The sequence below is a fragment of the Salarias fasciatus genome, chromosome 5 (genome assembly GCF_902148845.1).
Source record: "Salarias fasciatus chromosome 5, fSalaFa1.1, whole genome shotgun sequence".
Classification (NCBI taxonomy): Eukaryota; Metazoa; Chordata; class Actinopteri; order Blenniiformes; family Blenniidae; genus Salarias; species Salarias fasciatus.
Window position 1 is genome coordinate 12081356 of NC_043749.1, and position 14833 is coordinate 12096188.

Sequence of the window (14833 nt, forward strand, 5' to 3'; positions counted from 1 at the left end):
AAAAGAAATTAAACCTTGAAAATAAATTAAATCCAACCTGCTTTATCCTTCATCTCCTTTCCCAGAAGTAAGATCTGAAGCTGCTATATTACTCTATTATGCGCAGCGTAATAAGGGGCCCTTTGTTTTGTGTGTGTTTGATGAGAGGTGTCATTTGCCAGATAGTTGACCCAAAACCAGTGGTTATGCTGTGGAGATAAAGAGCAGGAAGAGATCTGTTTGATCGCGCCAGCGTCCCCGTCAAGGTGCCACCACCCAGTCCACATTTCCGTTAACAAAAATAAGCATCACTCAACATGAAAGAGCTTCCCGCCGTGCAGCGCCTTGCCCTCTCAGGAGCTGGCGGCAGGTGTGGCTGAGTCATTCACACACATTTTACAATTCAAACAGCATGTCGACATTTTAACTTGTGTTTATGCAAACGTTTTGTCCCTGGTCGTAAATGCATTTTTAAGTGTTGTGATCTCCTTTACGTTGAAACGATCATAACATGTTATTGAAAGAATAATCATCAACTCAGAGAAAATTGCCTCTCTGAGGTTATCAGCTTGCCTTTCTTTTGGCTAGAAACCAAAATGCTCTCACATTGAGGCTGTTTGGCTTTGAAACCAAGTCCATTTCATCAGTGTCAGTAGAATCTCATCATCTTGGTCAGATTTTAAACATTTGTCATGGTGAGATAACCTGTTGCTTATCGCCACACAGGACTTTAACCCAAACAGGAAGAGAAGTAACAACGAGAGCGTTAATGAAAGCCCCACACACTGAAGAAGAAACATGGACCAAAGCAGCTTATTTCTGTTGCTTTTATCAGACTGGATGGAATTTATCGTGGTTATGTGAAAAGAGTTCAAGTAATTGTGAATATCAGGTGAATGTGTAATGATTTTCCTCGCCTTACAGCCCTTAAAGGACGCAGGGAAGTACTGACCCTGAGGCTGAATGGTTTGTACTTGGCAGATAGAATTGGCACTTCCATAACTTGATTTATTATTTTAAATTTAAAAGTGCAGTAAACAAACACAGTAGATCACTGTTTGACTTTGAAACAGCTCCAGCGCCTCCAGATACCCCTGCACAGGGTTTTTTTCTGGGAGAACCCGTCAACGTACTTCAGTGGATTCAGTCTTTCTCTGAGTGCTGCGTCACTTCATGTCATCGGGCTGCACCGCGGCGACATCAGGGCTCTGTGGGGCTCTCGCCATCTGTTGCGGTACTTTTTGTTCTTCTTGTCGCTGTAGACACTCCTTCCTGACTCGGTCTCCGTGTTTGGGCCCATTGTCATCTTGCAAAATGAATCTGGCACCGATGCGGAGGAGATGAATGAGATCCTGTGTGCACTTTCACTGTTGAGAAAACCACTAATTACGGCCCTCATCTCCCTGCATAGAAACCTAAACATGCAATGCTGCTTCGCCGTCCTTCGTTATTGCCTGTAGGAATTAATCTGTGGCACCTTTGATGAACAAACTTCCTCCTGTTTGAACAAATTATTTAAAATTCTGACTTGGCAGTCCAGAGCTTCATGCCATGTCTCTGCTCTCTGCACAGTAGTTCCAGTGTGTGTTTGTGCATAGCAGACTTGTGTGAGGGAATGTATATTTATACATATGTATAAATATATGCACTTACACACTGTTTCAGAGTGTGGTGAGTCCGATGGGATAAACTAACTACCAACTACCAGCCGGCCATTTTTAGATGGGGGAATTGAGACTGGGGCAGTTGAGAGGGCAAAGCAGGCCCCCTGGAACAGGACAAGAGAGTCCGGCCTGTGTCCAGCCAAGAAAAGCGTGTCAGGGGTTTAAATTTTAAAAAGACCATTATGTAATCTCAGCAGGGCTCTGCGCGGTGGGGGCGGGGCCAGACCAGAGGCGCTGTTAGCGGACGGCGGCTGTACGGGACCTGAGACAACAAAAAGGGAGGCACAGAGGGGGTTTTTTGATTCATTAGTGAGGATGATGAACACAAACAATAATGATATGATAATTTGGGTAATTGAAGCTCTCACCCTGCGTCTCAAAAGTATGGCTGCACAGATGCTTTACACCTGGTTCTGCCTGTGGCTCATCCCCGTCTCTCTCTCTTCCTCTGTACAGCAAACCACCTGCGTCTGATTAGCTGGAGGAATAAATGACTACATCCTGTATATTGTGCATTATTGAACACGCGGCTTGTCGTCGGCAGTGGTTGTTTAACTGTCTGGCTCTCACATTAGTGATTACCCTCATCCTCATCTCCAAAACCCCCTTGGGCCTTTGTTTCATTTGTGCAGATGTTTCTGTACACAGTAATTAGTCTTGTGTCCTTTGAATTTATTTTCCGTGTTACACAACAAGAGTGTCTGAAGAACACTTGCCGGTTCATTTTCGATGGAAGTTTGTCTTTTTTCACACCAAAATATCTTCCCAAGTCGTTTTCTGGAAGCAGCATCTTCACCGCAGCACAAGAAACCTGCTGAAAACCAACTCAGAGTAAATCCTCTGTCCTTTGTGAAGAAATGGGAGGTGAATGAATCAAAAACTAAATCTCTGAAATAGAGTTGCAACGTAAGCGCTTTATTCAGAAGGCAGCGGGTCTATTTTTCTTTCGACTATTCAACTTCAGAAGAGAACCGGGGAGGGAGCCGGAGGGAGCGTGTCTTATTTGCTTTGTGTCAATCTCTGTATGAGAGGTGTGTTATTAGCACTTTTGTTATCTGTCCTTTAAGACTTCTATGAGTGTGTGTGTGCGCTGAATGACACGACTTCTTGAATTGTCACTCCTTTTTTTTCCCCCCTTTGTGTGTATGGGTTTACTTTTGGTCTTTCATAACCAGTACCAGGGTTTGTTCTGTTTATTCGGTTGGGGTATCTGATGGCATTGTCTTGTATGAATTCTGCAATTTGCTTTGCTGATAGAGTTGTTTGCTTACTGGTTGCTGTGCCCCGAGAAGCAGTGGAGCTGGCGTGTTTGGAGAAGGCTCAGTTTGTTGTGCTTTCGAGAGCTGGATTTAGCCTTCCTGCTTTGCTTGTCAACCTGCCAGCAACCCCAAAAGCCCCCCCAAGAAGGAATGAAAATGTAGCATGGATATCTTGGAAGGAAAAGATTGTAAAAGCAGCCAAAGGCTTCAGACCCGACCATCAAGTGCAAAGTGCAGTGCGGGCGCTGTCATGAGCCGCTGATGCTTTAGCTTTGTGAAAAATCGCCGTTATGCTAATGTGTGGTCACTTGGACAAAGGAAATTCGGGTTAGTACAAACAGTCCCTCCGTGATGTTTGTGAGATGCCCACAGGGGCAGTTCAACTGGCAGGTTAATACGTTATTTTTCACCTGCAGAGTGAAGTGTTTATAGAATAGCTGACAGAAATAAACAGGGCTGAAGTGAAGGCATTGTTTGTTCCCCTCAGCGCTGTTCCTCGCCACCACCCCGCCTGCTGCTTTTCGCTGCCAATGATCTTTTTGACAAGGCTGTGTTGAGTCACAACATCGAAACCCCAACTCAAATGTTAGCTGTCTGTCCTCCGGGGGCCTGAGTGAAGCCATGGTGTTTGCTCGGTCTCATTTCTTGTCCGGTGTCCTAGTTGTTTTGGTGTTTTTGCTTCTTTGACAGTGCAGGTGAGAGAGGGAGGTCAGGAGGTGCCTTGGGGCTGCTGGCTGCCATCTGGGTCACGGCAGGCAGTCTGTGACCACATGATCATAAATGATTAGAAAAAAAACCGCTGTGAGAGCATCTTCAGGAGCGGTTATTTGTCTCATCATTTATAAGATGAGATTTATTTATGGTCTCGGAGCAAGAGATCTAGATCTAATTACTGATGTCTTCTTTGTAGATATGTCTTTAGGGATAAGGATAAGATAGAGATAAGAGCTTGTGTTTGTATAACATGTTCTAATATGCTGATGACCCTGTACTATTCACAATAGAATAAAAAGAGCTCTGGATAGCCTTGTTGCCCTCTTCAGTTGGCCTCATTCTGGCTCACATAAAGTCCCCTCAATGCTTTGCTTTGCTCTGGCAGAATGTTGTTATTAGTTGTGTTTGCTGCTGGTTGAATAAGCATTGTGTTGACCAACATAAGGAGGGAAAGCATGAACTAGTGAATGGAAAATCCCCACAGCCTTAACAAGCTTTGGGCCCTGGGACAGGCTGATCCAGATCCAGATCCTGACTCCTTCTCAGTCAGCTGGGTCTCTTTCTACTACTGAAGAGGAAACGCAGATGAAGAGACAGTTTCCAAGATGAATAATTCAACAAAAATGTTGTGAAAGAAGGAGCACAGTCAGAAAATTGTGTGAGATCTCTGAAGATGCAAGAAGAGCTTCCCTTAAAATTTGAATCTTAAAAATGCACATATTTATGGAGTGTCAGCGGGCCTTTTTTCATGACTTTGCCTCGACGCGCTGTGGACCTCGCTGTTATCCTGGCTCGCTCCATGTGGCTGTGCCTCAGTTCAGATCAGGCTTTGCACGTGACGCTGCTTACAACACCGTGGCTCAGCCTGCTTTGTAGGGGACCACAGCCGATTTGTGTGATCCAAACAATGGCCTTAGTTCTCTTGTCCCCGTGCCACATCCACCACCCGCTTTGTCCCCACTGCTGGAAAAGTGCATGTGATTTACCTCTGTGTGTCGCAGCTTAAAGACTCTATTCATACATGGTGATTGAAACCCTTATTTTGATAGATGCTTAAAGACCAAGGACTCTGTTTCCTAAAGTCTCCAGTGGTCAGTATTTCTCAGGTGTCGATAATGTTCTCTTCAACAATGCGATGCAGCTTTAAATTTCGTGCGAGGTTGTAGTTTACAATTCCTAGAAATTATCTGTTGAGCGAACCAGACCCAAATCTGTTTGGGTATCTGTTCTGCTGACGTCCTCGTGACGTCCGTGGCCTTGGAACAACCTCCGGATCTCCATAGGAAAAGAATAGTCAAATCTTAAGCCCTAGTTTTTAACCCCTATCACCATCACAGTGATTGCTCAAACGGGAACTGGTACTGGGATAAAGATGATTTCCCTTTTTGACAGAATAGTTGAAACTGTGCCAGTCAGCTGATTTTGAGCTTTTATTAATTGCTGCGTGGAGACGTAAAGCAAATACTAACTTTTTGACAGGAAAAAAAAACAGATTTAGGTCCATTGACCCGGTTCACCCACAGTAGAGGAATGTTGAATATAAGACCTTGCTTAATTCAAATTGGAGTGAAGCCTTCGAGGGTTTGGTCCACATCCTCTGGATGAAGTGTTCATCATGGTCTTTTCTGCCTCCTCTCTCTTAATGTTGCTCTCATTGTGTGCTTACTGTAAATGGGTCAACAGATGTTGGAGAGAAACTCATGGGCGGAGATAAAGCGGGAAAGAGAACAAATGATTAAAAAGACATCCGAAAGTTTGACTTTCCACATACACAGAGGAAGATGAGCTGCGTGGTTAAGTGTTGATCGTCGAGGTTTGTGGAGGAGAAGAGGGGAAATTAGCGCATCTGATGTGCTAAACATACAAGATATGAACTGATGAATTGCATGAGGAATATTTAGTGTAAACTTTGTGCCAAATCAAACATGCGGACCACATGATCTGCTGTGGCGACCTCGGATGGAAGGAGTCAAGAACCAAACACAAAGAGCCATTTTGGAAAATATGTGTCTCTCTTGGCCTGGAATAAAGTTCACAGTCACCGCTGGACTGCCAGGGAACTACTTGCTAAGGAGTATGAGAAACTAAAGCTAGCTGTTTCTCCGCGATGCAAAAGTAATTCTCTGCTGGCGTCATGGCTAGCCTAGCGCACACAGAGGCGAGAAATATATTGATTTGTCCTTCTCACTTCTAGAAAAAAAAATAAGAAATGTTTTTCAATAGTCAAACAGTTCCCTTAGGTGTTTGCAGATGCCACATGTTGTTGTGGGAAAACATACTGGTTGGAGGTTATCGTGACTCATTAGTCGAAGGATCAAAGTCTGGTCAAAGTCACAAGGAAGGAAACGTTATCCCGGAGAAAGAGTGTAGTAATCAGATCATTAAGGAGAAAAGCCTTCTGTGCCCGGCTCAGGAGTCCAGCTGTACATTCACTTCCAGTGTGAACCCTGTTTAAACTAAACAACTTCACCGTCTCAGAGGAGGAAGACTGCGGGCCAGAGTCACGGCTGCTCCAGTTGAAAATGTTCTCTTTCTTAGAAACCCCCACAATCCTCTCACAGAAAACACCACTGTACCATGCAGGCATGCCAGCGCACTGGCGTGCTTTTTGTTGCCGTTTTTTTTCCCTCTGGGATGTTTGTGTGTACGCAGATGCAGTGAAGGTAGTCATTTGGCTAGTTGGAGCTGGGATAATGGTGTGTTTGTAGTTCCTGCTAGTTTTCTCCAGTGGCCGTCTCTCTGCTGCCACAGTGGTCGTTTGGATGTCTGCCTCCTCGTCACTTTGACCAGCGGGAAAGATGAATGAGAGAGGCACAGCAAAACAAAGCAACATAATTACTATAGGGATATGATTAACAGGAACTGACAATGAAATTTATACCTCATTTCTTTGGGAGAAAATATTTTAATAGTTTGTTGCTGTGCTCCAACATCCATTAATACTGCATTGACAAAAAAGGAAAGGAAAAAGAGCGTTGATGTGATTTAGGAAGTTTTTGTTCCTCATTTTACAAGATGCTTGCCTTAATAATTATTGCAACACAGACGCCCAGTATGATCCTTCATTTCGCCTTGTCAGATACTTAATAAACTTAGATTTACTGGTAATTTCATCAGTAGGTGAGCATTAAGTAATTTATAGTCAGTATTAAATGACCTTAACTGTTTGTTATGAATTTGTTATGCAATAGAATCTTGTAATATTAGTTGATTTAAAGGTGAACAGAGTAAGATTATGTGTTGATCAATATCGTCTGTTTTCTGTGCGCTGAGTATTTTCCTGATGAGTGGTTCTCTGGAAGCCATTATCACACAGGAATGATTTTAAGATCCTTTTCATTCCAGTTGCCATTTGGAAGAACGTCTCTTGCCAGTCCTCTAAATTTTATTCTCCAATAACATTTAACGGAGCTGCCAGTTGTATAATTAATTAGGCATGAGGAATAAATCATTCCGTTTTTCTCATGTTTTTAGTGTATTCATAGCCAGATTGTTTGCTTCACACCCACTGCAGGTTTGCTCTGTGTTGTATCTGGACATATGACGGTTTGTGATTAAACCCACACCAGTGACGCTGTCTCCACAGATATTAGGGAATCAAAACACTTGTAGATGTCCATCCACTGGTGAGATGAAAGTGTTTCGTCAGGAAAGATAGTTTATGCGGTCCAAGTTGCAGGTTTAAATTCCCTGTATTTGTGTTTTTTTTTTTTTTTTTTTTTTTTTCTCCAGGTCCACACAGCACTGTATCACGGTGCCCTCCCAATGAGTACCAGTGTGGAGGAACAGAGCTGTGCATCCACATGAGCAAACTGTGCAACGGCTCCCCCGACTGCACTGATGGATGGGATGAGGGCCCACACTGCAGAGGTACGGGTTCATGCACAAACACACATCTCTGGGACGTGCAAAATGAATATAAAATACTCCGCCGGTGAGAAGCGCAAATCTTGTGCTGCTGCATCTTATCTGTGAGGAGAGGAAAAAAAAAAAAATGAAGGCTTGGTGGTTGGAGGTTCTTTTTGATGATTCTTTATCTGTCAGTCATCATCACTGAAATCACCAGAATGTATAACATCACTGAGGTCAGAACAACCGGCTGATGCACCACATCAGACGTCTCAGTCAGTTTGACTGCATTGCTGATCCATCGTGTGTGTGTGTGCGTGCGTGCGTGCGTGCGTGCGTGCGTGCGTGTGTGTGTGTGTGTGTGTGTGTGTGTGTGTGTGTGTGTGTGTGTGTGTGTGTGTGTGTGCGCGCGCTGTCACAACACCGTGAGCCATCACGTCGTTCACGGACAAGTAGTCATCTTGAAAGTGGGAAGTATATTATGATGAGTCTATTAATGTCACATTAATGTGCTGAACCAGCAGATCCGATTCTAGATATTGTGCAAACCGACCTGGAAACAAGTGAATAATGGCCGGAACTCAGTCTCTGCACTTTCTTTTTTTTTTTTTTGAGTCATGTCTGTTAGAATTCAGCTAAAGAACTGGAGTCTGAGAGAATCAGAAGGTCTGTCATGGAGCTGCTTCATGTTCAGCTCCTAACACAGTGTATTACAGTCAGACAGCGGTGTTCATTACTAAAGAATACTATCGATTCTTATGCATGGCTAATCTGTTTTTGTTGTATTTTGTCTTTTTATCTCCAATCAGCCTGCAGTCTCTGTCCTCCTTAGCCTTTCTGGAACATTTTCTCAATCAATCTAAGTAAATTTTTCTCGTAATGTTCAATCTCTGATATTTCAGATTATTAACTTGACTACAACTTTGGTCTCTGTTCTTATGCAAAGTTTGTCATTGTCCTCCTACCTTTCCAAGCTTCTTTTTGTCATATTTCCACGGCAGTTTCGAAAATGAGCTGAAATGAAATATTTATTGAGGAAACATGGAGAGAGGAATGGGAAAGGACATCAATTTTTCATGTGTTTTCAGGCTGGTGAGACTTCTGTGCAGTAGGTGCGCGTCGTTTCTCATGTGGGGATAGAAAAGCTCTCCGAGGGAAAGCCGGCTGTACCTGCAGGGCTCGCTAATTATTTTACAGCAAAGACTGTGTTTAAAATGTAATTTGGAATAGCATTTGGTTAAACTGTGCGTGCGTTTGGGCGGCTTTCTTTCCGAACTAAAACTTTATTTGATTTTTTTAAAACTTGCTCCAAATGAAATATTTTGAGCACGTGTGACAGTGTGTTGTTCAACTTGTTGCCCGCGTTGTTTTCTTGACCGATCTCTGTTGTTGGTACTCAGACATGTTTTGGAAAGTCTGGGCTTGTCTCTAATCTGGACTGTGGCTGTCCTTGAGGGCTTGTGGAGTGCAGCCGGAACACTTCGGCGCTGATTTGTGTAGGTCTGGGCCGAAGGGCTGCAGTTTTTGAAGAGGAAATCATCTGATCCTCACACAGGGCAGTATGGAGCCATGGCGAAAAAAAAACTAGTAAACAACTCTGCTGATAGATGTACGTTGATTTTTTTTTTCTTTTTCATCCAATATGGTTCAAGTTTAGCTTTATTATTCATTTGAGGAATTTATTTGGCCTATATGTAAAGCACAGCGGCAAAAACTGCGGCTTTTTATCTTGAGAGTGTAGCACTTTGAAGAAGAGCTTCTTTCTTCTCCTCCTCTCTCCCCAGAGGTGTTTTGTTAGTGCAAACAGTCTGCCAGTGTTTCTGGGCAAAGTGAATCACTTGTGACTGATAGATCTCGGCCTGGTTTGACATAACTGTGTGTGTTTGACTATGACTCACCGCCTCTTGATTTATAACTCACAGGATGTGCGATGCAGTGTCGAAAACTCTGCTGAGATTCCACCGCGCGGCCGGTCAGCTGACTGGAAGGTGCGATTGTAGCATGTTGTTTGTGCTCTTCTATATTTGATGTGTGTGTAGCCTTGGAGATAGTCGGAGTTAGCAGGGCGGTATTGATTCTGAGCGCAGGGCAGAAGTATTTATTGATTTCTGCTCTGCCTCTGGGCCTCCATTCACAGGCTCTGTGTTTGTTATGCATTTTACTTAAAGGAGGAATCTTCCTCATTAACATCTGATTAAAAGTAGGATTGGATCTGAGATGAGCTGTAGCCACTCAAAACTTATTTAAAAAACAAAACAAAGTAAAAACACTTTATGAAAGTATTTGAATTTAGTTTTAATTTGCCATCGCTCCAATCTCTCCTGTCATTCCACCGTTTTCTTAATTCTACCTTCAGTTTCTCTTCTTCAAGTGTAAAAGTTTTCAGTGTATTTTAAAGTGCAAAAGTTGGTAATTAACGGACACTGGTCAAGATCAATAGCAATAATATTTTAGGATGCTAAACCATCCTGTGCACGTCTCCATCTCCTGTATGGGGATCTCTTTTGTGTTCACAGATCTTGGCAGTAATTGTATTTCCTGCCATACTGGTGATTCTAAATTAGCTTTATTTGGAAATGGTTGGGGTGTGTGTGTGTGTGTGTGTGTGTGTGTGTGTGTGTGTGTGTGTGTGTGTGTGCCTCCATGAAGAACTGGAGAGCTGAACAGTGTGTGTTTTGCCTTTTTCTCTGCGGTAGCTTAATACTGAGTAAAATTCACTTTTGGAGTATACAATCATATTGGTGCAAAATAATACAACAAAGTACACACTCCATAACTGAAATCCCCGTTTCAAGGCTAAATATCATCTTTAAAAAATTATATTTCTATTGTGGATGTTTTTTTTTGTTTGTTTTTTTTTTCATTTCTTACCTTTTTCACAGGTGCACAGACCTGTTGCTCACACACTGCCTGCTTGTTGTTGAAATACTTTTATCTGTGGTGCAGTTTTGTTCAGGAAATGTTTTCAGGGACTCGTTCATTAACAGCATATTGAAAGGCTGCCGATCTCCTCGACCTGATGAGCAACTGCGTGGACTCAGACCGGGCATTTTTATTTTTAATACTACCCCTTTTTTTTTTATGTTCCTCGCTGTCAGCACAAGACCACAGGCACTGAAGTTTAACAGTTAAGCAGCTCGCAATTATGCAGTCGAGCACCCTGCTGAGCGCCGAAGTGAAAGTGTAACAGTGGCGGCTTCACTAACACCTGTGTCTGATACCTACGGGCAAAGCTGTGTCTTCTGCAAGAAAGCTCGCTAGATGAATGGAAGCTTAATGTTCACTGTGTTTCCTGTGGGTTTATCATGGCGTATTGGATGAAATATTGCATAATTAATACGAATAGACTCCCCTGTTAGAAGCACTGAAGCGATTTCCAAACAATAAAATGTCAATAATCACAAAGAACATAAAAACAATACTGTTAATTCTCACATTCATTCTCTCTCTATGCCCCCCTCCTCTGTTTTTCTCACCCTGTGTCTCCCTTCAGAGTATATATCCAACTGCTCTCTGATGGGTTGTCAGGAGAAATGTGCCGTCACCCCGCTCGGGCCCGCTTGTTACTGTAAGAGTGGCTACGAGATCAGCCAAGATGGAAAGACGTGCAAAGGTGAGTTCCTGCCAGGCACAAGTGGGTTTTTTCTCATCACCATGCAAGTCCTCAGGAAAAGCAGACGATTCATCTCTACATAGATCAAACTTTGTGCTTCATTCTTGCATGAAAGGCTGCTGGCAGGATGTGAATAACAGCGCATATTACTGGTAAACAAGCTGGTCACCAGCTGCAGTATAAGCAGCTTTTTTTTTTTTAGGGAAGTAAACCAAAAGCAGAGCACACAGTGGAGATTTGGGGGCGGAGCATTTCCCACATGAGCCTGTTTGAAAACATTCGGTCTTACGATCAACACTTGCAAACCCCCACAAACATACTATAGTAGAATATTAAACCTAAAGAAGTTACAAGGCCAATGCAAGAAAAACAAAGTTTGATCCAAAACTGCACTCAAGCATCGTTTTGTTGATTTAAGCGAAGTGAAAGTAAATAATGAGCAGAGTTTATGGAGAAGTTATCCAGCATGTGTTAGTCCTCCATTCCTGAACTGAAATGAGCTATTTTGCGTCTTTAAATGAGTAATAAGGCCGTCTGTGGTCGCTGTGGTTCAGACTTTGACGAGTGCAGTGTGTACGGGACCTGCAGCCAGTCCTGTACCAACACCGAGGGCTCCTACACCTGCTCCTGCGTGGAGGGCTACTTGTCCCAGCCGGACAACCGCTCCTGCAAGGCCAAGAACGGTAAGTGCCTCCGTACAGCAGCTTCAGTCTGAAACTCTTCCCCCTTTTTATGTTTGCTCATCTTTCTCGCCGAATTTTCAGTGCCGGTGGACCGTCTGCCCGTTCTGCTGATCGCCAACTCCCAGAACATCCAGGCCACCTCGCTGAGCGGCACCACGGTGCACAGTCTGCTGTCCACCAGCACCAAACAAACCACGGCCATGGACTTTATTTACGCCCAGGAAACCGTGTGCTGGATCCACGTGGGAGACACGCCCTCGTCCACACACCTCAAATGTGCCTCCATTCCCAATCTGAAGAGCTTCACCGAGGAGAGGGTGATCAATATCTCGCTCAGCCTGCACCGTAAGTCCTCCATAAATCACACTGTCTTGGTTTTAATGGCTTCAAGAGAAGAAAGAGCAACTTTTTAACACGCGGTGGTGTGGTGTCACGATCCAGAGGTTGTTGGTTTGATTCCCCAACAAGATCACTATTTAGGCCATCATATTTATAGTTGATCTGATCTAACCTCTGGGCCACCAATGCTGCCTTACCGGTACGATACGGTGCCTGACAATCTGGAAATACACGCATTTGGATTGAGGCGTCTTCCTGTCTGGCATTAGGTAATGTTTTGAAATCGTCCTTTGCTTACTGTCATGGTTTTCTCTGCCGATCAGACACAGGAAGTTGCTTCATTCCATCTGCAGCCGATCCTGGATCTATTTACCAGAACAGTTTGGCAAACGCTTCCTGCTCTGTGAACTGGTAATGCGGGACACTGCTTGTCCCACATTGATAACAGTGGAAGTATTTTTCACCAACTTTTACAGCTTCTTCGGGGAAAATGCAAAAGGAATGCTGGGCTTGTGTAAATGCCCTCTTTGAAAGTTAAATGTAAACAGGTGAACAAAGAATGCCCAGAAGTGCAGCCAAAACTAAACTGCCCATCAGTTCCTGCTGAATATACATGTCCTGAGTTCCTCCGTGCTCCTCTGCTGTGAGTCACAGATATTATGGCAACATATTGAAGCCAGCTGTGCCTCATTGTGTTTCAGATAATTCAGAATAGCATTGTGCTTTGGAAAAAAAAAAAACACATCTTGACTTGAATGCAGATATCTGCGCTCGCATGTTCTCAAATGTAAAGAACCTTGGGGTCAGAATCATCCTCACCCACATGCTGCTTCCACTCTCGCTGCACTGCCTTCGCTTCAAACGCTGCATCCTTTAGTCATGCGGCGGTCTGCTTTCAGGCAGTTTGTCCTGCGTGAGTCAGAGGCAACAAAAACAGCCCCGTCTTCACAAAGCCGGCAGAGATCTATCCTTGAGGGAGTTGACTAACAGCTAATGTGCTATCATACTTATCTGCAAAGATTAATGAAGACTCGGCTTTGAACCAGAAAAGCCCCTGATGTCTGTTCCGTCATTATGCTCATCCACTTTGTCCTGGTTTTTCGCTTCAAACAGGAAAGACTGATGTGACAGGAAGGCGGTGTGCGCAATAGGGGGGGATTTCAAAAGATATGGGAAGAGTCTTTCCTGATTTACATATCGATATTTTTACATATTGAGCGCTTTGGATATAACTTTGATTATCGAATGAAAGAATAAATGAGAAGGCGCGGACCTCTGATGGGCTCAGTGGAAAGAAGCGGAGTGGAGGCCGTGCGGAGCTGAAGCTGCAGCTGACAGCAGCGTGATAATGTTCGGTTTTAATGCCAGGTTGAATATTTTCTCACAGAGGTCACGGCGAAGTCCCACTGGCTGAACAGATAAATTGAAGTCCCTCTGTCAGCCGACAGAGGTTTGAGCGAAGGGCGAGAGGAGTGAAGAACTCATTATCACCACTACATAAGATTCATGACAATGCAGTGATTCCAGAATGATAACTCACAGTTGCATTCCTTTCATATTTCCTTCTTTTGTAGCCTATGCGTTCGAGCACATCTGTGCAATGCACAACAAAATCTGACTTAAAAAAAAAAATCAATATAGTTCAAATAATTAATCTCATGCAGGTAAAACGTCAGCACGAAGTCCATCTTCAACCAGCATAACAAGCTTTCTTATCGGTGAAATCAAATATTTTGTGGCTAACAGTCATGATCGCGGTGATTACAGATAAAGGATGATCATAGCTGCTGCAGCAGCGCAGCTGGAACCAAAAACCTCAATGCCTAAAAATTGACTCGCCAATTTAGGAGCCAGAAGAATTTTGCAGGAAATTCCAGCAGCCTTCAGCTGGTCTCTCCGCGATGGTCCTCCACGCACATGCACGCCCACGCACACTGCAGCGCTTGTGTTCGGCCGCGCTGATTGACACACGTGTGCACTCCCACTCCGCGACAAAATGGAGAACTTGCTGCACGGAGAAGGAGGGCGGGAGAAGAATAATGGATAAAGATGAAAACTGTCACTCTGCTGGAGGGAGCAGTTCAGGGGCAAGGCTCTTAGGTAGTTTTTTTTTTCCATTGGAAGATATTGTACGGTTGTGTATTGTGATCTTCCAACAGGGCCCAACGAGAGCACAAAACAAAAATTACGAAACCTGTTTTTGGGGTCTGTTTCGAGCGATCGCCCACACAGAAGAGTTAGATTTTTGGACGGCCCGCTGGCGCGTGAGCGTGACAGAGTAGGAGGAGCGGGTCTGTGCTTACAGTCCAGGCCAATGGCAGGGCTGAACATACAGGAAATGATGCACGTGTGGTTGGAGTGACTCATGACCTCAGTATGCCACGATGAGTTGTCCAGATGTGTCTCCACCTCTGTTGCACTCTCACTCTCTCTTGTTTCATCACATTCCCTTTGAGCGCTTTTTTTTAATTTTTTTCTCTCTTTTTCCCCTCAGCCCTATTTTCTTCTTCCAAACTTTAGGAAACACAAACACTCGTTGTGTGTTAGTTGCTGTTGTTAAACACAGTGACAGTCAAGATTCTTTCTCGTTTCTATCATGGTTTACACCTTTTATAAAACCAAAAATGTCGTCAGAAATTGCAGAAACGTTCAATAGTGTCGATCGACCAAAGTTTGTTGGTATTTGGTTATAAACCAAACCTGATGGGGGCTGGATGTGTGTATGAAATACCA

At 43.8% G+C, this 14833-nt stretch overlaps 1 pseudogene; it reads left to right on the top strand.

The window, feature by feature from the left end:
* Window positions 1-14833, top strand: part of LOC115387907 (low-density lipoprotein receptor-related protein 1-like) — an 80348-nt pseudogene that overhangs the window by 18313 nt on the left and 47202 nt on the right.